Here is a 26,022-nt window from a genome sequence, read left to right as displayed (position 1 = left end):
CTCCGGCATCTGGTGTTGTCAGAAGCTAACGAGAGGCAGCCAGGGTCTAGTGCCTCCGGCATCTGGTGTTGTCAGAAGCTAACGAGAGGCAGCCAGGGTCTAGTGCCTCCGGCATCTGGTGTTGTCAGAAGCTAACGAGAGGCAGCCAGGGTCTAGTGCCTCGGGCATCTGGTGTTGCCAGAAGCTAACGAGAGGCAGCCAGGGTCTAGTGCCTCCGGCATCTGGTGTTGTCAGAAGCTAACGAGAGGCAGCCAGGGTCTAGTGCCTCCGGCATCTGGTGTTGTCAGAAGCTAACGAGAGGCAGCCAGGGTCTAGTGCCTCCGGCATCTGGTGTTGTCAGAAGCTAACGAGAGGCAGCCAGGGTCTAGTGCCTCCGGCATCTGGTGTTGTCAGAAGCTAACGAGAGGCAGCCAGGGTCTAGTGCCTCCGGCATCTGGTGTTGTCAGAAGCTAACGAGAGGCAGCCAGGGTCTAGTGCCTCCGGCATCTGGTGTTGTCAGAAGCTAACGAGAGGCAGCCAGGGTCTAGTGCCTCGGGCATCTGGTGTTGCCAGAAGCTAACGAGAGGCAGCCAGGGTCTAGTGCCTCCGGCATCTGGTGTTGTCAGAAGCTAACGAGAGGCAGCCAGGGTCTAGTGCCTCCGGCATCTGGTGTTGTCAGAGGCAAATGAGAGACAGCCAGGGTCTAGTGCCTCCGGCATCTGGTGTTGTCAGAAGCTCACGAGAGACAGCCAGGGTCTAGTGCCTCCGGCATCTGGTGTTGTCAGAAGCAAATGAGAGACAGCCAGGGTCTAGTGCCTCCGGCATCTGGTGTTGTCAGAAGCTAACGAGAGACAGCCAGGGTCTAGTGCCTCCGGCATCTGGTGTTGTCAGAAGCAAATGAGAGACAGCCAGGGTCTAGTGCCTCCGGCATCTGGTGTTGTCAGAAGCTAACGAGAGGCAGCCAGAGTCTAGTGCCTCCGGCATCTGGTGTTGTCAGAAGCAAATGAGAGGCAGCCAGGGTCTAGTGCCTCCGGCATCTGGTGTTGTCAGAAGCTAATGAGAGACAGCCAGGGTCTAGTGCCTCCGGTATCTGGTGTTGTCAGAAGCTAATGAGAGGCAGCCAGGGCCTAGTGCCTCCGGCATCTGGTGCTGTCAGAAGCTAACGAGAGGCAGCCAGGGCCTAGTGCCTCCGGTATCTGGTGTTGTCAGAAGCTAATGAGAGGCAACCAGGGTCTAGTGCCTCCGGCATCTGATGTCAGAAGCTAATGAGAGGCAGCCAGGGCCTTGTGCCTCCGGCATCTGGTGTTGTCAGAAGCTAACGAGAGACAGCCAGGGTCTAGTGCCTTCGGCATCTGGTGTTGTCAGAAGCTAACGAGAGGCAGCCAGGGTCTAGTGCCTCGGGCATCTGGTGTTGCCAGAAGCTAACGAGAGGCAGCCAGGGTCTAGTGCCTCCGGCATCTGGTGTTGTCAGAAGCTAACGAGAGGCAGCCAGGGTCTAGTGCCTCCGGCATCTGGTGTTGTCAGAAGCTAACGAGAGGCAGCCAGGGTCTAGTGCCTCCGGCATCTGGTGTTGTCAGAAGCTAACGAGAGGCAGCCAGGGTCTAGTGCCTCCGGCATCTGGTGTTGTCAGAAGCTAACGAGAGGCAGCCAGGGTCTAGTGCCTCCGGCATCTGGTGTTGTCAGAAGCTAACGAGAGGCAGCCAGGGTCTAGTGCCTCCGGCATCTGGTGTTGTCAGAAGCTAACGAGAGGCAGCCAGGGTCTAGTGCCTCGGGCATCTGGTGTTGCCAGAAGCTAACGAGAGGCAGCCAGGGTCTAGTGCCTCCGGCATCTGGTGTTGTCAGAAGCTAACGAGAGGCAGCCAGGGTCTAGTGCCTCCGGCATCTGGTGTTGTCAGAAGCAAATGAGAGACAGCCAGGGTCTAGTGCCTCCGGCATCTGGTGTTGTCAGAAGCTCACGAGAGACAGCCAGGGTCTAGTGCCTCCGGCATCTGGTGTTGTCAGAAGCAAATGAGAGACAGCCAGGGTCTAGTGCCTCCGGCATCTGGTGTTGTCAGAAGCTAACGAGAGATAGCCAGGGTCTAGTGCCTCCGGCATCTGGTGTTGTCAGAAGCAAATGAGAGACAGCCAGGGTCTAGTGCCTCCGGCATCTGGTGTTGTCAGAAGCTAACGAGAGGCAGCCAGAGTCTAGTGCCTCCGGCATCTGGTGTTGTCAGAAGCAAATGAGAGGCAGCCAGGGTCTAGTGCCTCCGGCATCTGGTGTTGTCAGAAGCTAATGAGAGACAGCCAGGGTCTAGTGCCTCCGGTATCTGGTGTTGTCAGAAGCTAATGAGAGGCAGCCAGGGCCTAGTGCCTCCGGCATCTGGTGCTGTCAGAAGCTAACGAGAGGCAGCCAGGGCCTAGTGCCTCCGGTATCTGGTGTTGTCAGAAGCTAATGAGAGGCAACCAGGGTCTAGTGCCTCCGGCATCTGATGTCAGAAGCTAATGAGAGGCAGCCAGGGCCTTGTGCCTCCGGCATCTGGTGTTGTCAGAAGCTAACGAGAGACAGCCAGGGTCTAGTGCCTTCGGCATCTGGTGTTGTCAGAAGCTAACGAGAGACAGCCAGGGTCTAGTGCCTCCGGCATCTGGTGTTGTCAGAAGCTAACGAGAGGCAGCCAGGGTCTAGTGCCTCCGGCATCTGGTGTTGTCAGAAGCAAATGAGAGACAGCCAGGGTCTAGTGCGTCCGGCATCTGGTGTTGTCAGAAGCTAACGAGAGGCAGCCAGGGTCTAGTGCCTCCGGCATCTGGTGTTGTCAGAAGCAAATGAGAGGCAGCCAGGGTCTAGTGCCTCCGGCATCTGGTGTTGTCAGAAGCTAATGAGAGACAGCCAGGGTCTAGTGCCTCCGGTATCTGGTGTTGTCAGAAGCTAATGAGAGGCAGCCAGGGCCTAGTGCCTCCGGCATCTGGTGCTGTCAGAAGCTAACGAGAGGCGGCCAGGGCCTAGTGCCTCCGGTATCTGGTGTTGTCAGAAGCTAATGAGAGGCAACCAGGGTCTAGTGCCTCCGGCATCTGATGTCAGAAGCTAATTAGAGGCAGCCAGGGCCTTGTGCCTCCGGCATCTGGTGTTGTCAGAAGCTAACGAGAGACAGCCAGGGTCTAGTGCCTTCGGCATCTGGTGTTGTCAGAAGCTAACGAGAGACAGCCAGGGTCTAGTACCTTCGGCATCTGGTGTTGTCAGAAGCTAACGAGAGACAGCCATGGTCTAGTGCCTCCGGCATCTGGTGTTGTCAGAAGCAAATGAGAGGCAGCCAGGGTCTATTGCCTCCGGCATCTGGTGTTTTCAGAAGCTAATGAGAGGCAGCCAGGGTCTAGTGCCTCCGGTATCTGGTGTTGTCAGAAGCTAATGAGAGGTAGCCAGGGCCTAGTGCCTCCGGCATCTGGTGCTGTCAGAAGCTAACGAGAGACAGCCAGGGTCTAGTGCCTCCGGCATCTGGTGTTGTCAGAAGCTAACGAGAGACAGCCAGGGTCTAGTGCCTCCGGCATCTGGTGTTGTCAGAAGCAAATGAGAGGCAGCCAGGGTCTAGTGCCTCCGGCATCTGGTGTTGTCAGAAGCTAATGAGAGGCAGCCAGGGTCTAGTGCCTCCGGTATCTGGTGTTGTCAGAAGCTAATGAGAGGTAGCCAGGGCCTAGTGCCTCCGGCATCTGGTGCTGTCAGAAGCTAACGAGAGGCAGCCAGGGTCTAGTGCCTCCGGCATCTGGTGGTGTCAGAAGCTAACGAGAGGCAGCCAGGGTCTAGTGCCTCCGGCATCTGGTGTTGTCAGAAGCTAACGAGAGGCAGCCAGGGTCTTGTGCCTCCGGCATCTGGTGTTGTCAGAAGCTAACGAGAGGCAGCCAGGGTCTAGTGCCTCCGGCATCTGGTGTTGTCAGAAGCAAATGAGAGGCAGCCAGGGTCTAGTGCCTCCGGCATCTGGTGTTGTCAGAAGCTAATGAGAGGCAGCCAGGGTCTAGTGCCTCCGGCATCTGGTGTTGTCAGAAGCTAACGAGAGGCAGCCAGGGTCTAGTGCCTCCGGCATCTGGTGTTGTCAGAAGCAAATGAGAGGCAGCCAGGGTCTAGTGCCTCCGGCATCTGGTGTTGTCAGAAGCTAATGAGAGGCAGCCAGGGTCTAGTGCCTCCGGTATCTGGTGTTGTCAGAAGCTAATGAGAGGTAGCCAGGGCCTAGTGCCTCCGGCATCTGGTGTTGTCAGAAGCTAACGAGAGGCAGCCAGGGTCTAGTGCCTCCGGCATCTGGTGGTGTCAGAAGCTAACGAGAGGCAGCCAGGGTCTAGTGCCTCCGGCATCTGGTGTTGTCAGAAGCTAACGAGAGGCAGCCAGGGTCTAGTGCCTCCGGCATCTGGTGTTGTCAGAAGCTAATGAGAGGCAGCCAGGGTCTAGTGCCTCCGGCATCTGGTGTTGTCAGAAGCAAATGAGAGGCAGCCAGGGTCTAGTGCCTCCGGCATCTGGTGTTGTCAGAAGCTAATGAGAGGCAGCCAGGGTCTAGTGCCTCCGGCATCTGGTGTTGTCAGAAGCTAACGAGAGGCAGCCAGGGTCTAGTGCCTCCGGCATCTGGTGTTGTCAGAAGCTAACGAGAGGCAGCCAGGGTCTAGTGCCTCCGGCATCTGGTGTTGTCAGAAGCTAACGAGAGGCACCCAGGGTCTAGTGCCTCCGGCATCTGGTGTTGTCAGAAGCTAATGAGAGGCACCCAGGGTCTAGTGCCTCCGGCATCTGGTGTTGTCAGAAGCGAGTCGCAATTGAAGTTGATACCAATAAGACAAAGATGTGACCACAAGATTAGCGAGTGAGAAAATCTGGATAGTAATGGTCTTAGTGCAGTGACAGCGTTGCCAAGAGAGCCATCAAAGGAGAATAGTATGCCTTAAACATCTGGTATTGGTGATACTAAGTTATAAACAAAGTCAGTATATAAAAATCAATATTGTGACCGCAAAATTATTCGAATATCTGGATATTGAAGATCTTAGTGCAATGATAAGACTAGCGTGCGAGTGATAAAGAACAGAAAATGATGAGGTATATAGATGTCAGAAAGGTAGATTACAAGATATCAGAAAACCTTACTCAAGTAGGACCGTGGGGTGAGTACTACACCGAGCATATCGCCTGAGGGGCATATCAATCGAATAGCTGCTGCAGCAAATGCGCTCCAGACAAATGTAAGAACAGCTTTCAGAAATCTACGTAGCGAGTCATTCACCTCAGGCCCATATTCGAATATGGCAGCACCAGCACGGAACCCACACTTGGTCAATCATGTTATGAAATTGGAGAAAGTGTAGAGGTTTACAACGAAACTAGTCCCGTAGCTAAGTGGCACTTCCTATGAGAAGAGGTTAAAGGAACTCAACCTGACTACACTAGAGGAAAGAAGGACTTGGGGTTACATGTAAACGAAGAATATGCTGAGAGGAATTGGTAGGGGAGACAGGGACAGATTGTTTCCCAGATGAAAACAGAAATACGAGAGCACAGCTGGAAATTAAAAAACAATGACGAATCACAGGCATGTTAGCAAATAATTCTTCAGTCTTAGAGTAGTCAGGAACTGGAACGACCTTAAGAATGAAGTAGTGAAGACGGGATCCATGCATAGATTTAAGAAGAGGTATGACAAAGTTCTCGAAGCCAGAGGAGAGTGAACCTATAGCGCCAAGTGAAGAGACAGGGCCAGGAGCTGAGACTTGACTTCTGCAAATTCATATATTCAAGGATATATAAATGAGCAAACACACACACACACACACACACACACACACACACACACACGCACACACACAGGACCAGGAGCTGTGAATCGACCCTTGAAACTACAAATAGATGTGTACACACACACACACACACACTTGCGTGGCACAATTCAATAACAAGAGACCACTCGTGTTTACATATTTTTCCAAGGAAAAACCAGAACGAACAGAGACAAGGCTGAAGTAAGAGTTTGACAAGGTAGTCTGAGGCTGGAAGAGCTGAGCAGAATCGATACTCGAAGTGCCTAAGAGGCAGAAAATCGATGATACAAGTGATGTACCTGGTTCAAGATTCTTTGTTTACTATTCCTGAGCAGATCGGCGGCTTGAATTTCTAGCCTTGTACAGAATAGCACTTTGAATCAATATCAAGTGGGATAAAACGGCGATACAAAGAGACAAGAAGATGAATAGACGACAAAGAGACAAAACTACGTAAATGCATTCTAAGAACTCATTGAATAGAGCTTAATCAAGACAACTGCATGTAACTTGTCTTAGGGGAAATGTTTCACGTGTTTTTGCCATTTATTTTTCGGCTGGTTCTCTTCTATCCCAAAACAAAGAAATTTGATATACAGTGGACCCCCGGTTAACGATATTTTTTCACTCCAGAAGTATGTTCAGGTGCCAGTACTGACCGAATTTGTTCCCATAAGGAATATTGTGAAGTAGATTAGTCCATTTCAGACCCCCAAACATACATGTACAAAAGCACTTACGTAAATACACTTACATAATTGGTCGCATTTGGAGGTAATCGTTTTTATTAACTTGATATACGAGAATATCAATGGCATCCATCGAAAAAAAAACTGCAATAATCGACGTTGTTTCCCTAAACCTGAAGAACGAACTGCCGAAAACGTTTAAGAAATGACAAATGTCAGCGCAAGGTTCTCCTGATGACTGATGGACTGAACACATCGATTCCAGGTTGAGGGACTGATTACCTCAAACTTCTACTCTCCTTACCCACTTCTACTTTGTATTGGACTGATGAAGCCACTGTGTAGCGAAACGTTTCTTCAATAAAGATTCCCATGTGTTGCATAAGTGTCTCAATTCTTCAACTTGTCGGTTTTCAAAACCATTCATCACAAGAATCTTTACACAGAGCTGATGTCGCCAGTAATCGAGTGGCGAAACGTTCAGTCAATAAAGACTGATAGTGTTCTAGTGCCATACAGAGAGTTCGATGTAAAGGAGGGACTCGAAACCAGATGAACCAGTGTTCGAAGCACTTACGTAAGAGGAAGATCGATGTCATACAAGAATAGAACCAGGTGGAGGCTCGTAAAGAAACACATCTAAATTATTAGAAATTCGGAGAGTAAAGATGTTACATTAAATGGAGGGCATAAGAAACAAGGAATTTTTATGTGCACAAAGAGAAATTTTGGAAAAATGGTAAATTATCTAGTGAACTAATCAAATTATTATAATTACGACTATCATAAATGGCACAAAAATAGGCAATAACAAGATTGTGACAATGAAATGTGGGTCCACACAGGAGGTACGAAGTAACGAGATTGAGATGAAACGAAAGAATGGCAGGAAACAGTCAGTCCTAATCCCACCCACTAACAAAATGAAAGTCAGTCCTAATCCCACCCACTAACAAAATGAAAGTCAGTCCTAATCCCACCCACTAACAAAATGAAACAGTCAGTCCTAATCCCACCCACTAACAAAATGAAAGTCAGTCCTAATCCCACCCACTAACAAAATGAAACAGTCAGTCCTAATCCCACCCACTAACAAAATGAAAGTCAGTCCTAATCCCACCCACTAACAAAATGAAACAGTCAGTCCTAATCCCACCCACTAACAAAATGAAAGTCAGTCCTAATCCCACCAACTAACAAAATGAAAGTCAGTCCTAATCCCACCCACTAACAAAATGAAAGTCAGTCCTAATCCCACCCACTAACAAAATGAAACAATTCCTAATCCCACCCAGTAACAGTGGAAAAATCCTAATCCCACCAAACAATAGCGAAAAAATCCTAATCTCACCCACTAACGCGTCAGGAAACAGGACAAGTGTTTCCTGACGCGAGTCTATGTCATATGATGACCCGCTGTTAGAACTTTTAGTCAACTGACCGAGGCCTTCCACTGGCTTACCGGTCCACCCCTCTAAACATTATGGTTAGTTATAACCATTTTTTGAGTTAAATGGCAGAAAAGGGTCAGAAAAGAATGAAGTGGGTGTCTGGGAGAATGGAAATGTGTCAGGTAAGGTAGTACCACTAAATCTTCTAAATCTTCTAAATCTTCTAAATCTTCACAAAACTGTAACATACCGGAGTGAGAAATATGGGAGGAAGTGCAAAATAGACCCAGTGTAAAGTAGGGATACCATACCTGGAGTATACCTGGAGAGTGTTCCGGGGATCAACGCCCCCGCGGCCGGGTTTGTGACCAGGCCTCATGGTGGATCAGGGCCTGATCAACCAGGCTGTTGCTGCTGGCTGCACGCAAACCAACGTACGAGCCACAGCCCGGCTGATCAGGAACTGAAATATAAACACAAATGCAGTATAATGTGATCCTTTATTGACAACGTTTCACCCACACAGTGGGCTTTTTCAAGTCACACACAGATCTACCTGGGGTTGGAAGGTACGAGAGTATTTATAGTCATGTTCAGAATGTTGAGGTCATTCTCCACCTGACCTCAACATTCTGAACATGACTATAAATACTCTCGTACCTTCCAACCCCAGGTAGATCCGTGTGTGACTTGAAAAAGTCCACTGTGTGGGTGAAACGTTGTCAATAAAGGATCACATTATACTGCATTTGTGTTTATATTTCCATTGTGTCGGTATTTTATACCATTTATTTCCATCAGGAACTGACTTTAGGTACTTGTCCAGTGCCAGCTTGAAGACTGCCAGGGGTCTGTTGGTAATCCCCCTTATGTGTGCTGGGAGGCAGTTGAACAGTCTCGGGCCCCTGACACTTATTGTATGGTCTCTTAACGTGCTAGTGACACCCCTGCTTTTCATTGGGGGGATGGTGCATCGTCTGCCAAGTCTTTTGCTTTCGTAGTGAGTGATTTTCGTGTGCAAGTTCGGTACTAGTCCCTCTAGGATTTTCCAGGTGTATATAATCATGTATCTCTCCCGCCTGCGTTCCAGGGAATACAGGTTTAGAAACCTCAAGCGCTCCCAGTAATTGAGGTGTTTTATCTCCGTTATGCGCGCCGTGAATGTTCTCTGTACATTTTCTAGGTCGGCAATTTCACCTGCCTTGAAAGGTGCTTGAAAGTGTGGAAATCTTCAAGGGAAAACTTGGATATCTCCTCAAAGTGCCAGATCAACTAGGCTTGGTAGACATGTTGGCCAATGGGACTCCAGCAGCAACAACCTGGTCGACCAGACAAGCCTGACCCAGGGCCGGGCGAGAAATACAAACACTTGCTCTTATTTGAACTACCAGATAATAAACACCCAGGGAGAAAGGGGTAAACGAGAAAAATAATAGAATTCTGGCTGGTTACAACCTAGACGAATGATCGAGCCTCCATCACTCCTAATGCTTTATGACCCATATGGGTTTATTGCTTAAGGAAATATACAATTAACGATATTCTGACCCAAATCTTCAGGAAGCAATGCAGTGACCTAAACTTCTGTTAAAATATATATTAAAAATATAGCCACAGAGGGGTAGATAAATAGTGATATTAGAGACGAACGAAGTATGAAGAAGGAACAGTTATGATTATATTGCAGAAATTACCTCTCATGAGTTACACCTGGGTTAACACCTGGGGTTACACCTGGGTTAACACCTGGGGTTACACCTGGGTTAACACCTGGGGTTACACCAGGGTTAACACCTGGGGTTACACCTGGGTTAACACCTGGCGTTACACCTGGGTTAACACCTGGGGTTACACCTGGGTTAACACCTGGGGTTACACCTGGGTTAACACCTGGGGTTACACCTGGGTTAACACCTGGGGTTACACCTGGGTTAACACCTGGGGTTACACCTGGGTTAACACCTGGGGTTACACCTGGGTTAACACCTGGGGTTACACCTGGGTTAACACCTGGGGTTACACCTGGGTTAACACCTGGGGTTACACCTGGGTTAACACCTGGGGTTACACCTGGGTTAACACCTGGGGTTACACCTGGGTTAACACCTGGGGTTACACCTGGGTTAACACCTGGCGTTACACCTGGGTTAACACCTGGGGTTACACCTGGGTTAACACCTGGGGTTACACCTGGGTTAACACCTGGGGTTACACCTGGGTTAACACCTGGGGTTACACCTGGGTTAACACCTGGGGTTACACCTGGGTTAACACCTGGGGTTACACCTGGGATTATACCTGGTGTAACACCTGGGGTTACACCAGGAGTTACATCAAGGGTTACACCTGGGATAATACCTGGGGTTACACCAGGGGTTACAAAAGGGGTTACACCAGGGGTTACAAAAGGGGTTACACCTATGGTAACACCTGGGGTTACACCAGGGGTTATACCAGAGGTTACAAAAGGGGTTACACCTGGGGTAACACAAGGGGTTACACCAGAGGTTACAAAAGGGGTTACACCTGGGGTTACACCAGGGGCATCACCAGGGACAATATCAAGTGCAACACCAGGGGTAACACCATGAGAAACACCAAGGGTAACACCAAAGGTATCACCAGGGTTAACAGCAGAAGTAACAATATGGGTAACACCAGGTGTTACACCTGGGATAACACCAGGGGTAACACCAGGGGCATCATCAAGGGTAACACCACAGGTAACACCAAGAGTAACTCCATGGGTAACACCAGGGGCAATGTCAGTGGTAACACCAAGGGTAACACCAAGGGTAGCACCAAGGGTAACACCAAGGGTAACACCAAGGGTAACACCAAGGGTAACACCAAGGGTAGCACCAAGGGTAACACCAAGGGTAGCACCAAGGGTAACACCAAGGGTAACACCAAGGGTAACACCAAGGGTAACACCAAGGGTAGCACCAAGGGTAACACCAAGGGTAACACCAAGGGTAACACCAAGGGTAGCACCAAGGGTAACACCAAGGGTAGCACCAAGGGTAACACCAAGGGTAACACCAAGGGTAACACCAAGGGTAACACCAAGGGTAGCACCAAGGGTAACACCAAGGGTAACACCAAGGGTAACACCAAGGGTAACACCAAGGGTAGCACCAAGGGTAGCACCAAGGGTAACACCAAGGGTAACGCCAAGGGTAACACCAAGGGTAGCACCATGAGTAACACCATGAGTAACACCAGGAGTAACACCAGGAATAACACCTGGGGGTAACACCAGCCAATAAGGAGTGGGATTAGAGTGAGGTAAATTGAAAATGTCTCTCCGACAATAAGAAATGAAAGTTCAGAACATTAAAAGGCGCCCGAAAGCAGAAGTGTGAAAAAAATACTTTTGTTCATTTAATGAATTTCATAAATCCAGTGCCAATTAGGAATCGGGTCATTTAACAGGTCAAAATAAAGATTTTTACATAATTCACCAGCCTTTTAAAAGACCCCACTAACACCACAAATAGCCATTTATTCAATACTAAGCATTATTCGGGCCACAGTGAGAAACTAATTTCGCCTTGCATTGAGAGTTATAAAGGATATATGATTTCATCTTCCAGGAAGACGCATGACGTCGGGTATTGAATCAGACATGATTTGTAAGATTGAGGTCTGACGCCATCGAGGATTTGATCACAACTCTCTCTTCAGTACCTATTTTCCTTCTGGTTATTAAAAAGAGGGAAGGGTGCTGGATGGGTAACTGAGATTTCAGTCCACCTGAGGCATTTCGTTCATAGTTTACGTTCAGAAGTGTAAAATCTATGTATTAGTAACATTCACTAAGCGTGAACTAGTATTAGCAGTGAGACAGTCTTAGTGAAAGAAGTCATCCAAAGTAGAAGTACCAAGGACAACAAACAGGCACAATACCGTTACTGGAATACCCAAATAACTCGCACGTAGTAGACAGGAGCTTACGACAACGTTTCCGTCCGACTTGGACCATTTACAAAGTCACACTAACAGAAAGGAGAGTCGGACCGGAATGTCGTCGTAAGTTCCTATCTCCTGTGTGTGGGTTATCTGTGCAAACATGACTCACGGAATCGTAATGACACAATTGCAAACAAACCATACCACGGGCGGGGATAGAACCCGCGGTCATAGAGTCTCAAAACTCCAGCCCGTCGCGTTAGCCACTAGACCAGCTAGCCACAATAAGATTCATCCAACTAGGTATATTTCTACACCATAGGAAGGTTAGCACAGGCACCACTGTGACCACAAATGCCCGTGGTATGGTTTGTTTGCAATCGTGTCATTACGATTTCGTGAGTCATGTTGACGGCATTGAGGGGACTTGAGCTAGAGTTCGTCACGGCCACGCTAGCTGGAGATTCGTCTGTAAAAACTTGCATTTGTGGTCACAGTGGTGACCTATGCTAACCTTCCTATGGTGTAGAAATATACCTAGTTGGACGAATCTTATTGTGGCTAGCTGGTCCAGTGGCTAACGCGACGGTCTGGAGTTTTGAGACTCTCTGACCGCGGGTTCTATCCCCGCCCGTGGTATGGTTTATCTGTGTAAAGTTCTAAGGAGATCAGTTTTTGGCCCCATGAGCCCCCTACATGGTCCTGTTTTAAGAATGATACAACATTCATTAAAAGTTAGACATGGCTTACAAAAAGCTGCAATAGGAATCACGAAATCGTAATGACACGATTGCAAACAAATATAATGATCTGTTTGCAGTTGTGGTTCTGCTGTTTCGTGAGTCATGATGGCTGCTTTGAGGGGACTTGAGCTAGTGTTCGTCACATCCACGCTGGCCGGAGATTAATCTGTAAAAACTTGCATTTGTGGTCGCAATGGTGGCTCATGCTAACCTTCCTATGGTGTATAATATACCTACTAAGATGAATCTTGTAAAGTAAAAGGACACAAGTGCAACTAATGTGACATTTATTGTGGCAACGTTTCGCTCTCCAGGAGCTTTATCAAGCCATTACTTATTGTAGCGAGCAGACCCAGTGGTTAACGCACTGGCCTGGAGTTTTACGACTCATTCGCCATGGGTTCAAACCTCACCCTTTCCGTGATTTTTTTTTTAGCTGAAATAAATCATAAACAGGTTGAAGGACTAATTAAAAACTGCGTTAATTCAACACTGACACTTGTGAAAAATGGTATAGTGACACCGACAAGATGTGGGAAAAAAACACTTATGTACTCGTAGAGAAAGGTTTCCTCTAATATATCTTTTGAACTGTGCATAGGTGTCTTTTTACACTGACACATGTACTATAAAATGCAGTCAAACGAATGGGCAAAAAAAAAAAAAATAATTTAGGGATATACATAAGCAAAATAACATCTGCGACAGATGTAACATCTGCGACAGATGTAACATTTGCGACAGATGTAACATCTGCGACAGATGTAACATCTGCGACAGATGCAACATCAGCTGCAGATGCAACATCAGCTGCAGGTGCAACATCTGCGACAGATGCAACATCTGCGACAGATGCAACATCTGCGACAGATGCAACATCTGCGACAGATGCAACATCAGCTGCAGATGCAACATCAGCTGCAGATGCATCATCTGCAGATGCATCAGCTGCAAATGCAACATCAGCTGCAGATGCAACATCAGCTGCAGATGCAACATCTGCGACAGATGCAACATCAGCTGCAGATGCAACATCAGCTGCAGATGCAACATCAGCTGCAGATGCAACATCAGCTGCAGATGCAACATCTGCGACAGATGCAACATCTGCGACAGATGCAACATCAGCTGCAGATGCAGCATCAGCTGCAGATGCAACATCAGCTGCAGATGCATCAGCTGCAGATGCATCAGCTGCAAATGCAACATCAGCTGCAGATGCAACATCAGCTGCAGATGCAACATCTGCGACAGATGCAACATCAGCTGCAGATGCAACATCAGCTGCAGATGCAACATCAGCTGCAGATGCAACATCAGCTGCAGATACATCCTCAGCTGCAGATGCAACATCTGCGACAGATGCAACATCAGCTGCAGATGCAACATCAGCTGCAGATGCAGCATCAACAATCATAAGAACTGGATAATATATACAATCAGCAAGGAATTTAATTCAGAATCGCTTAAAAATATTGAGATTGTCCAGATTTTTGCTTGCAGATTAGCCTCTGAGGTTCACAAATTAATCTGAGCGGAAGTGACGTGTTGAGCCTCACTTAAAACACACACAAAGTTATAAGTATTGACAAAAAAGTTAGTTATAGGTATTGGAAAAGTAGAAGTAAGTAGATTAAGGTCAAGGAAACGAAGACATAAGAGCACAGATAAAAATCTAATCGAAAATAGTTAAAAGAAAGCTGAAAAAGAAAACCGTGAGTTCGAGGACAGTGAAATACACGAACGAGGGAATGGAGTTTAACATTCTATACTGACTATATCATATTTACATGTGTGAAGATATTGTAGGTCAGAAAACACTGCCTTAACATACAGGCAACACATTCCTAGATACATAAAAACATAAAGAAGGAACACTGCAACAGGCCTACTGACCCATGCGGAGCAGGTCCATGGCCCCCCCACCCGGATTAGCCCAATGACCCACCCAGTCTGGTCACCTTCACTCAAGGAAGAAGCACGGCACCAGACCCAGCAGTACTAGCTAGTCAGGTTCAACTCGCACCCACCCACGCCCACTCATGTATTTGAAAGTTAAGACACATGTGCAACATCTGGATATCTTTATTGTAGACGTTTCGCCATCCAGTGGCTTTATCAATACAGATTCTAGGACATAATAGGAAGACAGTAGAACTATATACAAAAGATGAGGTAATCAGTCCCTCGGCCTTGGAGTTAGTGTTCACAGCATCGTGTATTGATAAAGCCACTGGATGGCGAAACGACTACAATAAAGATATCCAGATGTTGCACATGTGTCTTAACTTTCATATTGTCGGTATTTTATACCTTTCTTGCACAACTCATGTATTTATCTGACCTATTTTTAAACCTACAAAACGTTTTGGCCTCAATAACTGTACTCGGGAGTTTGTTCCACTCATCCACAACTCTATTATCAAACCAGTGCTTTCCTATATCCTTCCTGAGTCTGAATTTTTCCAACTTGAAACCATTGCTGCGAGTCCTGTCTAGGCTAGATATTTTCAGTAAGCTATTTACATCCTCTTTATTTATTCCTATTCTCCATTTATACACCTCGATCATATCCCCCCTAATTCTACGCCTGTCGAGAGAGTGCAGATTCAGGGCCTCAGTCTATCCTCATAGGGAAGATTTCTGATACATGGGATTGTTAGGTAAGACACATATGCAACAGTTAGGTATCTTTATTTCGAAACGTTTCGCCTACACAGTAGGCTTCTTCAGTCGAGTACAGAAAAGTTGATAGAAGCAGAAGATACTTGAAGACGATGTAATCAGTCCATCACCCTTAAAGTTTTGAGGTGGTCAGTCCCTCAGTCTGGAGAAGAGCATTGTTCCGTTGTCTGAAACAATATGAAGTTGAAGTGACAGGATGGAGCCTTTATATAGTGCCAGGCAACCTACGTCTCACCTCCTGGCACTATATAAAGGCTCCATCCTGTCACTTCAACTTCATATTGTTTCAGACAACGGAACAATGCTCTTCTCCAGACTGAGGGACTGACCACCTCAAAACTTTAAGGGTGATGGACTGATTACATCGTCTTCAAGTATCTTCTGCTTCTATCAACTTTTCTGTACTCGACTGAAGAAGCCTACTGTGTAGGCGAAACGTTTCGAAATAAAGATACCTAACTGTTGCATATGTGTCTTACCTAACAATCTGTCGGTATTTTATACCATTTTAATGTTGATACATGGGATCATCTTTGTCATCCTCCTCTGTACGTTTTCGAGAGCATTTATATCCATTCTGTAATACAGTGACCAGAACTGAGCAGCTTAGTCTAAATGAGGCCTAACCAAGGATATATAGAGTTGAAGAACAACCTGAGGACTTCTATTATTTATACTTCTAGATATGAAGCCAAGAATTCTGTTAGCTTTATTGCGAACACTAATGCACTGTTGTCTTGGTTTTAGATTACTGCTAACCAGAACTCCTAAATCCTTTTCGCAATCAGTAGTATTAAGATCTACATTATTTAGTTTATATGTGGCATGGTTATTTACCTGTCCAACATTTAGAACTTTGCATTTATCAATATTAAACTGCATCTGCCACTTCTCCGACCATTGCATCAGTCTATTCAAATCATCCTGGAGTGCTCTAGTGTCCTCATTAGAATGAATTGGACGGCCTATTTTGGTGTCATCAACAAATTTGCTTATGTCGCTATTTATTCCCTCATCTATGTCGTTTATGTAAATTGTGAACAACAACGGGCCCAACACTGACCCCTGAGGAACACCGCTTGTGACGTGCCCCCATTCTGATTTCTCCCCAATTATACAAACTCTCTGCTGCCTATTTGTCAGCCATGCCTCTACCCAGGAAAAAAATTCTCCTATTCCGTGTGCCTTAAGTTTCCTCAATAGCCTCTGGTGTGGGACTCTATCGAAAGCCTTACTGAAGTCCATATACACAATTTCATATTCATTACCATGATCTACCTCCTCAAACACCTTAGTGAAAAAAGTTAGTAAATTCTTAAGACAGGAACGCCCCTTTGTAAAACCATGTTGAGATTCATTAATCAATCTGTGTCTGTCAAGATGGCTACGAATTGCTTCGGCAATTATTGATTCCATAAATTTTCCCACTATGTAGGTAAGGCTTATTGGTCTATAGTTCGAAACCAAGGACCTGTCACCTGCCTTGTAAATAGGTATTACAGATTACGACTCGAGATCTTTAGTATATATAGAGAGATCTCCTGACTTACGTTGCGCTCACGCTGTGAGACAGAAAAAAGCCTCACAGCGTGAGTAAAACACTGGAAGATAAATCTCTCGAGTTATATGTATTTGGAGATTGCTTTAATCCGTACCTCACAGATTAGAGGATTTTTTTTTACCCTGAGACGACAGGCTAAAGGACACTCGTGTAGTTGATTGGATGGAAACCCCATTAACCAACCTTTACCATTCTATCCAGTCAATCACAAGTTGATTATAGCAAGCACCTTTGGAAACACAGGTGACTGATCCAGTGTTATGTGAGTCACTAGTGTGAGAATAGATGTCTCTCACAGGTGTGTGAGCTCTAGGTATGTGAGAAACACTTGAGTGAATCAAAAAAGTACGAATTACAGGTGTGTCATCAACGAGAGTATGAACCACAGGTGTGTGAATACCGGATGCGTGAACCCCAAATGAGTGAAGCAAAGGTGTGGGAATCACAGGTAAATTGTGTATTTCTGTTGTTCATCACTGGTGTTCATCATAGGTATGAACCGCAGACGAGAGAACAGTAGGAATGTTTATCACAGGTGCGTGAACCACCACAGGTGTGCGTGAACCACAGGTGTGTGTGTGAACCACCACAGGTGTGCATGAACCACCACAGGTGTGCGTGAACCACCACAGGCATGTAAATCACCACAGGCATGTGAACCACCACAGGTGTGTGAACCAGAGGAGTCAGGTCAGGGAGTATTAGGGATGGATGAGGATGATGGGTCTATCACACAAGCACTGCTCTATGTAAGAGGTATTCAGCTCCCTTGTGCTGCCTTCTGGCTTTGACGTGAGGCACTGTAATTACATCAAAAATGGATGGTGATGGTGGTGGGGAAGATTGTGGTGGAAATTTTGGTGGTTGGGGGCTGGTTGGTGGTGGTTTTGGGTAGTACTGGTGGTAGTTGTAGTGGTGTGTATGTGTGTGTGTGTGTGTGTGTGTGTGTGTGTGTGTGTGTGTGTGTGTGTGGGTGTGTGTACTCAATTGTGGTTGCAGGGATCGAGACTCAGCTCCTGGCCCCGCCTCTTCACTGATCTCTACTAGGTCCTCTCGCTCTCTCTCGCTCTCTGTTTCCTGAGCTATGTCATACCTCGTCTTAAGGCTATGTATGGTTCCTGCCTCCACTACATCACTTGCTAGGCTATTCCACTTCCTGACTATGACTGAAGAAATACTTCCTAACATCCCTCTGACTCGTCTGAGTTTTCAGCTTCCAGTTGTGACCCCTTGTTTCTGTGTCCCATCTCTGGAACATCCTGTCTCTATCCACCTTATCTATTCCACGCAGTATTTTGTATGTTGTTATCATGTCTCCCCTGGCCCTCCTGTGTGTGTGTGTGTTTGTGTGTACTCGCCTATTTGTGGTTGCAGGGGTCGATTCAAAGCTCCTGGCCCCCTCTTCTTCGCTTATCGTTATTAGGTCTACTCTCTCCCTGTTTCAAGGGCTTTATCGTACCTCTTCTTAAAGCTTTGTATGGATTCTGTCTTCACTTCATCACTCACCAGATTGTTCTACTTCCTGGCAACTCCGTGTGTGTGTGTGTGTGTGTGCGTGTGTGTGTGTGTGTGTGTGTGTGTGTGTGTGTGTGTGTGTGTGTGTGTGTGTGTGTGTGTGTTTGAGCTTACCTATTTGTATTTATCTGTTTGTTGTAGCTGGGGTCGAGTCTCGGATCCTTGCCTCGCCTCTCTCCTGCCAGCAAATCCCTATTATTCCAATTTTTAAAACAACGTGTAGATCCTACCTTTGCCACTTCGCAGTCTACTTCGTGCCTCATCCTGACTACTTCTATCATCCTCGTGAATGATCACTGTTTTAATTTCATAAGAACATAAGAACATAAGAAAGGAGGATCACTGTAGCAGGCCTGTTGATCTATACTAGGCAGGTCCTTTACAATTCATCCCACTAACGAAACATTTTCCCAACCCAATCCTCAATGCTACCCAAGAAATAAGCTCTGATAACTCTATCCACTCATTTGCAAGTCCCACTCAAATCCAACCCCTCTCACTCATATATTTATCCAGCCTAAATTTGAAACTACCCAATGTCCTAGCCTCAATAACCCAACTAGGTAGACTCTAGGTGTACCCGTGTGCACCTGATACCCGCTTCTCCAACACACTTGCCCTCTTTACCTTTCCAATTCTCCTGGGGATTTTGCACGTAGTAATCATATCACCCCTAGTTCTTATCTCTTGAATTATGAGGTTTAATTTCGTTAATTAACCTCTCCTCATATCCCATATGTGGCATGCAAAGAGTACGTAACCTTTATTCGGCGCATGGACACACCCTCATTTACAGGCTATCTCCCCCAACCAGCGAACCAGGTTGCTAAGAGTTGATGATGGGGCCCCATCGTTCAACTAGTGACCAGGTTCTAGCCAATAAGAAGGTGGGATTGACAATCGCAGAGGTTATGTGGATACCGCTCTCCTGTCTGCCCTTGTCATTCCCACTCTAGAGCTGGTTGAAGCACGGTCTGCTATCTTGTGGCTTCTATTTCTGCCTTGCTTACCGTGGAGTGCACTATATTTATCACTGTACATAGTGTACATATTGCTGTTATAATTGGTGAAGGATAATATAAGTCTAAACTTTTTCTACTGTGTTTATTTGCTCCCATTACACCTGGGATAACAGGCCATTTGAAATCCTAGGTTGTAATATGGGTAGCCTGTCCGAGAGCTGGACTTAGAGAAACGGTTGAGCTTAGGGTGAAGCTTGTAGCAGGAACATTGTGTAGCTTGCTGTTTCGCTTCGCTTTACAAATTTTGCGTGTCAGTTGCTTATGATCAGCCTTGCTATTGTGTGATCGTTCAACAGCTCGCTACTAGCTTGTTCAGTGTGCTCGCTTCGCTACGGTCAATCTTGTGTGCAGTCGGCTTTGCTTGTATGCGTATTCTGCAATCGTACTGTGCATAGCTAAGCGTGTTCTGCAAATTAACGTGTTACGTTGGGGTATTCGTACTGTGCATAGCGAATAACTTATGCCACCTAGACGAGTCAGACGCCTGGTGTCGGCATATACTTTGCATAACCTACCTAAATTGTCTCTACAGCGTTGTTGGCAAATTGCTCGTTCCATTGGCATTCCCTATAAACGCACTCTTACAGCTGCGCAACTGCGTTCACTTATTGCTGACATACTTATTGAAGAAGAGATGGCACATCAAACTCCTCCCTTTACGGGAGCTAGGGAAAAAACTACTATGTTCTCGCAGGAGGAAGATGATACACCTACGGAGCAAAATGGTCAGTATAGTGCACATGGGTTGTCTCAGGGTGAATCAGCGTCGTTGGCACTTCAGCTGGCAAAAATCAATCTTGAGCAAACTAGGGAACAGAGAGCATTCGCAAGGGAAGAATTTGATAGGGAAAGAGAAAGGAGGCAGTTTTCGCATTCTGTAAACGATTTCAGTTTACAAAAAGCAGTACAGCTTGTTCCCCGCTTCAATGAGGCCGAACCAGAGCAATTTTTCGAAAGCTTCGAAAATCAGGCTCGAGCCTTGAGGTGGCCGGAACAGCACTGGGCAGCGTTGGTTCATACAGCATTATTGGGTAAGGCACAGGAATTTACGTCGGTATTAACTGACGCTGAATTCTCTGATTATCAAGTAGTGAAGACCACAGTGTTGGGAGCATATACATGTATCCCAGCTAAATATCGTAAGACCTTCAAATTGAACAGGCGGCAGCTTGGTCAATCCCTGGTGGACTTTGTGAGACAGCAAACCAAAGCTTTTACCAGCTGGTATAAAGCGAGTGGTGTCTCTAACTTTGAGGAGCTGGTGCAGCTTATTCTGATTGATAACCTGCTGGAGTCTGTGGGACCAGAGGTTCGTGTCTTTCTGCAGGATCGTGACTTAACCACTGCATTGGAGGCGGCCAGGTTGGCTGATACCTTCGAAACGAACCGCTCCTTGTCCGAGCGGTCCCGTCTCTCTTTTCAACAGTCTGGCGTGAGCAGAGATCGACAACATTGGAGAATGAAGTGCCAGCCGGAGGGAGAGCGTCTACGACATCCAACCAAGTCACCTGGTGAGCCACGCTTCTCAACATATGGTCCCCCTGCGGAGAGGCAAACTACTTATGGAGCATCTCGACAACAATATCCAGAGAGGCACCAGCCAGAACGACACCACTTGCAACGTCATCAGGGAGTAAAGGGCAAGCCTGTCGTCTGCTTCAGGTGTAATAAAGTAGGTCATATCAGTTCCAACTGCCCCCAAAAACCTCAACCCATCGGGAAAATCTCTAATATCCCTAGTAACATGTCCCCTAGAGAAGTAGAAAAAGGTATGGCCCCTTATTATTGCGAAAGTCTTATTTCCCTTCAGGAAAACTCAGAACCAACTAAAGTAAATACCTTTAGAGATACTGGAGCATATTGCTCACTTGTCAGAGAAGGAATATTACCCCTTTCAGAGAATACTTCCTTGAATTCCTCAGTTTTATTGGAAGCTTACGGAGGAGCTATATATTCAGTTCCTTTGCATAAAATTTATGTACAGTGCAAATATTACACTGGGTACTTGACTGTAGGTATCTCAAAAGGATTTCCCATGAAAAATGCCATGTTATTACTGGGTAATAACATTACTACTGTTACTTCGTGTCCTGAACCTATAATGATTAATGCTTCTCCAGTGTTGGCCATAACTCGGGCAACATCCCAAGGGTTGTCTGGGGAGAATGTTGACCTATCCTTGGACGACTCCGATCTCGGAATAGCCACGTTGTTTTATGAGACACACCGGCCGGAGTCTCGTAAATCAAGTGAACAGACCCCGATCAAGCCTTCCTATTCCCAGGTTGCAGGATTGCCAGATGTCTCTGTTTCCATGCCCGAGGGACTGTCCTTCCGGGAGGAACAACGTAAGGACCCTTCGTTAAAATTCACTTTTGAGGCAGCCATGGGTAAATCCTCTTTGGGTCATCCAGTCAAGTATGAAGTTAAAAATGATTATTTGGTATGCACTGAGACTGGTAAGGAGACAGAGGGCCGGCAATTATACGACAGGTTAGTGGTTCCAACCAAGTATAGACCTCAGATATTAAATATAGCTCATAATACGTCATCAGGAGGTCACTTAGGAATTACAAAAACCTTGTATAGAATCACAAAAGAATTTTATTGGCCAACATTAAAGAAAGATGTGAAGAATCATATTAGGTGTTGCCGAGAATGTCAGCAAGTTGGAAAACCTGGACATTCTATTAAACCTGCACCTCTCCAACCCATACCTGCTGATGGAGAACCTTTTGCAGATTTAATTATAGATTGTGTAGGTCCACTACCTAAGTCAAAGTCTGGAAATCAGTATTTATTTACAATTATGGATAAAGTAACCAGATATCCTGAAGCGATCCCAATGCGTAGTATCAATACTAAAGCTATTCTCAAAGCTTTAACAAAATTCATTTCTTGTTTTGGCATTCCTAAAACTATACAAAGTGATCAAGGTACTAACTTCACTGCCAAAGCATTTAGGGAAGTATTAACTAGGTTAGGGATAATTCACAACTTATCCACTGCCTATCACCCTCAGTCCCAAGGCGCCTTGGAAAGATTCCACCAAACATTAAAAACAATGATGAGAAGTTTTTGCATGCACTTTCCGACAGATTGGGATGAATCTCTACCTTTGTTGCTGTTCTCAGTACGGGAGACGGTGCAAGAGTCTACAGGGTATAGTCCGTTTGAGCTGATCTTTGGGCACAATGTACGAGGTCCTCTTCGGGTGCTCAAAGAAGGATGGATGGGAGAAGACGTAAGCTCAGCACTCTACAACCCGTCTTCAAGGTTGCAGGTGGCACGTGAGTTGGCCACGGCTAACCTAAAGACAGCTCAAAGTAAGATGAAACAGAGGTATGACAAAAGTGCACAATTCCGCTCCTTCCATCCAGGAGACAAGGTGTTGGTGCAGGAACCTATACCTGGCCACACCTTGAAAGCTAGATTTACGGGACCTATGCAGATAGTAAGTAGATTATCTGATTTAAATTATGTGGTAGCTCCCATTGATAAGACCTCAAAAACAAAAACTTACCACATTAATCAAATCAAGGCCTTTCATACACCAGATAAAGTCCCAGTAATGACTCTGTCCTCTACCTCTGAGGACGACTCTGACTCTTTGCACTCTATCTCTGAAATTAATACTAAACTTTCAAATTCTGTCCTCCTCAAGGATCCTAGCCCTTTAATGGCTGGATTATCTGAAATACAAGCAACCAATTTAACTGAGCTTCTACAGTCATATCCTAATATTTTTTCGGATGTGCCGAAAAAATGTACGTTAGGTTACCATGATGTAGATGTGGGAAAATCTAAACCAATTAAACTCTCCCCCTACAGAGCTAATCCTGAAAAGCAAAGGCTACTTCAGCAGGAAGTAGACTTCTTGTTAGAACATGGTTTAGTGGAGGAGTCATCTAGTCCATGGGCTTCACCGTGCATCCTAGTAAAGAAGGCTGATGGAGGGTTTCGTATGTGCACAGACTACCGTAAAGTGAACGAGGTCACAATTACAGATGCTTACCCTCTTCCTCGTCTGGATGACGTAATTGACTTTGTGGGTAAGGCTACTTTTGTGTCCAAATTAGATCTCCTTAAAGGTTACTATCAGGTACCTTTGACAGATAAGGCGAAGGAAATCTCTGCCTTCGTAATTCCAGGAGGTCATTATCAGTATACAGTTACCCCCTTCGGAATGAAAAATTCCCCCTCTTCATTCCAGAAACTCATCCATCAGGCTATTAAAGGACTTGAAGGCACGGCAGCATACCTAGATGATATTGTTGTGGTGTCTGATACTTGGGATCAACACCTACTTAGACTTAAAGCTCTGTTTGAGACCTTTAAGAATTCCCAATTAACAGTTAATTTGTCTAAATCTTCCTTTGGCCAGGCCACTATCACTTTTCTAGGCCATGAAGTAGGTAGTGGTAATGTTGCACCTAAACTTGCTAAAGTTCTTTCGATTAAAGATTATCCAGTTCCTCATGATAGGAAATCTCTTCAACGTTTCCTAGGCATGATAGGATTTTACAGAAGATTCTGTAAGAATTTCTCAGATATTGTAGCCCCTCTTACCTCTCTTACCAGTCATAAAGTTCCCTTTAATTGGACGTCAGATTGTAACACTGCTTTTAATAAAGCAAAAAGATTATTGTGCTCTGCACCCATTCTCCTGTCTCCAGACTTCTCCAAACCTTTTTCATTACAGGTTGATGCTTGTGAGTCTGGGGTTGGGGCGGTACTATTACAAATCGGGAACAAGGAGTTGCAGCCTGTAGCATACTTTTCAGCTAAGTTCCAGCCACATCAGAGAGCTTACTCTACCATTGAAAAAGAAGCCCTCGCGCTGGTAATGGCTTTGGAGCATTTCGATGTTTATGTGGGCCAGACATCGCAGGTGGTCACAGTCTACAGTGATCACAACCCGTTAGTCTATCTCCAAGCCATGAAGAATCACAACACAAGGCTTATGCGTTGGACGCTCAGGCTGCAGCCCTATAACTTCAAAATTCGTTACATTGCCGGCAAAGAAAATGTGTTGGCAGACTCTTTGTCAAGAGTCTAGTTTAATATTTTATTTAGGTTAGGATGTATTTGTGGTAATCCCCCTTTCAAGCTCTTTTTTTTTATCCCCTGATGTGGGGGTTTTTTTTTAGTGAGGGGATACGGGCTACCGTCCGCTTGTATCTTGGACCTATGTTGGCCTATCTGACTGCTGTCTCACACTGAGTTTAGGGTTTGGCTTTTGGTCACTAGGAAAGCTGAGCTCTATCTAAGAGTGGGATGGTGGAGAGGATAGGCGGTCCCATTATTTTGTGCCATGGCGGCACGGTTACCACTGGGAGGTGGCAGCCTCATCCTGAGCCTTCTCGGGGGTGGGGGTGTGGCATGCAAAGAGTACGTAACCTTTATTCGGCGCATGGACACACCCTCATTTACAGGCTATCTCCCCCAACCAGCGAACCAGGTTGCTAAGAGTTGATGATGGGGCCCCATCGTTCAACTAGTGACCAGGTTCTAGCCAATAAGAAGGTGGGATTGACAATCGCAGAGGTTATGTGGATACCGCTCTCCTGTCTGCCCTTGTCATTCCCACTCTAGAGCTGGTTGAAGCACGGTCTGCTATCTTGTGGCTTCTATTTCTGCCTTGCTTACCGTGGAGTGCACTATATTTATCACTGTACATAGTGTACATATTGCTGTTATAATTGGTGAAGGATAATATAAGTCTAAACTTTTTCTACTGTGTTTATTTGCTCCCATTACACCTGGGATAACAGGCCATTTGAAATCCTAGGTTGTAATACCATACCACTTAGCTCCTGTATTAGTCTCGTTTCAAATCTTTGACTTTCTCATGCTCTTGATACCTCTTATCGTATGTGCGACACACAGCTCTTCTGCTAACTCTCGAAGAATCCGAGGAGCGATATCTGGTCCCATTGCTTCTGAGGTATCTAGCTCACTCTGTAGTTTTTTTCTTGATCTCATCTTTGCCTCACTGGCAATATTTCCGATTCCTCTGATATCTTCCTAAATCCTTTGTTCAGTATTTCACAGACTTCCCAGTCATTTCCCGTCAACTCCCTTTCTTATTTACTCTTATTACCCGGTCTTTGATAGTTATTTTTTCTGCTGTAGCTGTATAAAAATTAAGACTCAGATTTGCCTCTCGCTGCTCATACTCTCATCCAGCCTCTCTTCTTACTGATGCATAATTGTAAATAACAAAAAAAAGGCACAATACCGTGACTGGAACGATACACAAATAACCCGCACATAAAAGAGAGAAGCTTACGACGACGTTTCGGTCCGACTTGGACCATTTACAAAGTCACATTTACAAGTCGGACCGAAACGTCGTCGCAAGCTTCTCTCTTTTATGTACGGGTTATTTGCGTATATTCGTAAGTCTGGCTCAATTCCTTGTTTTCACAAGTTTTTTTAAGCCTTATTCTCCGGCATCCTTCGTTTCCTACAATTCTTACATGCTCATTCTCTGTTGGCTTTTGCCTCCCTGCTCCTCTCGGGGAACCATGGGCTCACACTATTGTTGCCAGGGCTTTCTGCTTCTGGAATATTAATTTCCTCTCTACCTCTCGGCACTTTGCAGCTACTGACTCCAACATCGTCTTTCCAGTTAACTGCATGACGATGATAAATTAGACACATGTGCAACTCTTGGGTATCTTTATTGAGGAAACGTTTCGCCACACAGTGGCTTCATCAGTCCATACGTAGGAGAAACTTGAAGAACAGGAGGAGAATGAG

The sequence above is a fragment of the Cherax quadricarinatus genome, unplaced genomic scaffold (genome assembly GCF_038502225.1).
Source record: "Cherax quadricarinatus isolate ZL_2023a unplaced genomic scaffold, ASM3850222v1 Contig6, whole genome shotgun sequence".
Taxonomy (NCBI): Eukaryota; Metazoa; Arthropoda; class Malacostraca; order Decapoda; family Parastacidae; genus Cherax; species Cherax quadricarinatus.
The sequence above is the reverse complement of the archived record's forward strand: the minus strand, read 5'-3'. Positions refer to the sequence as shown.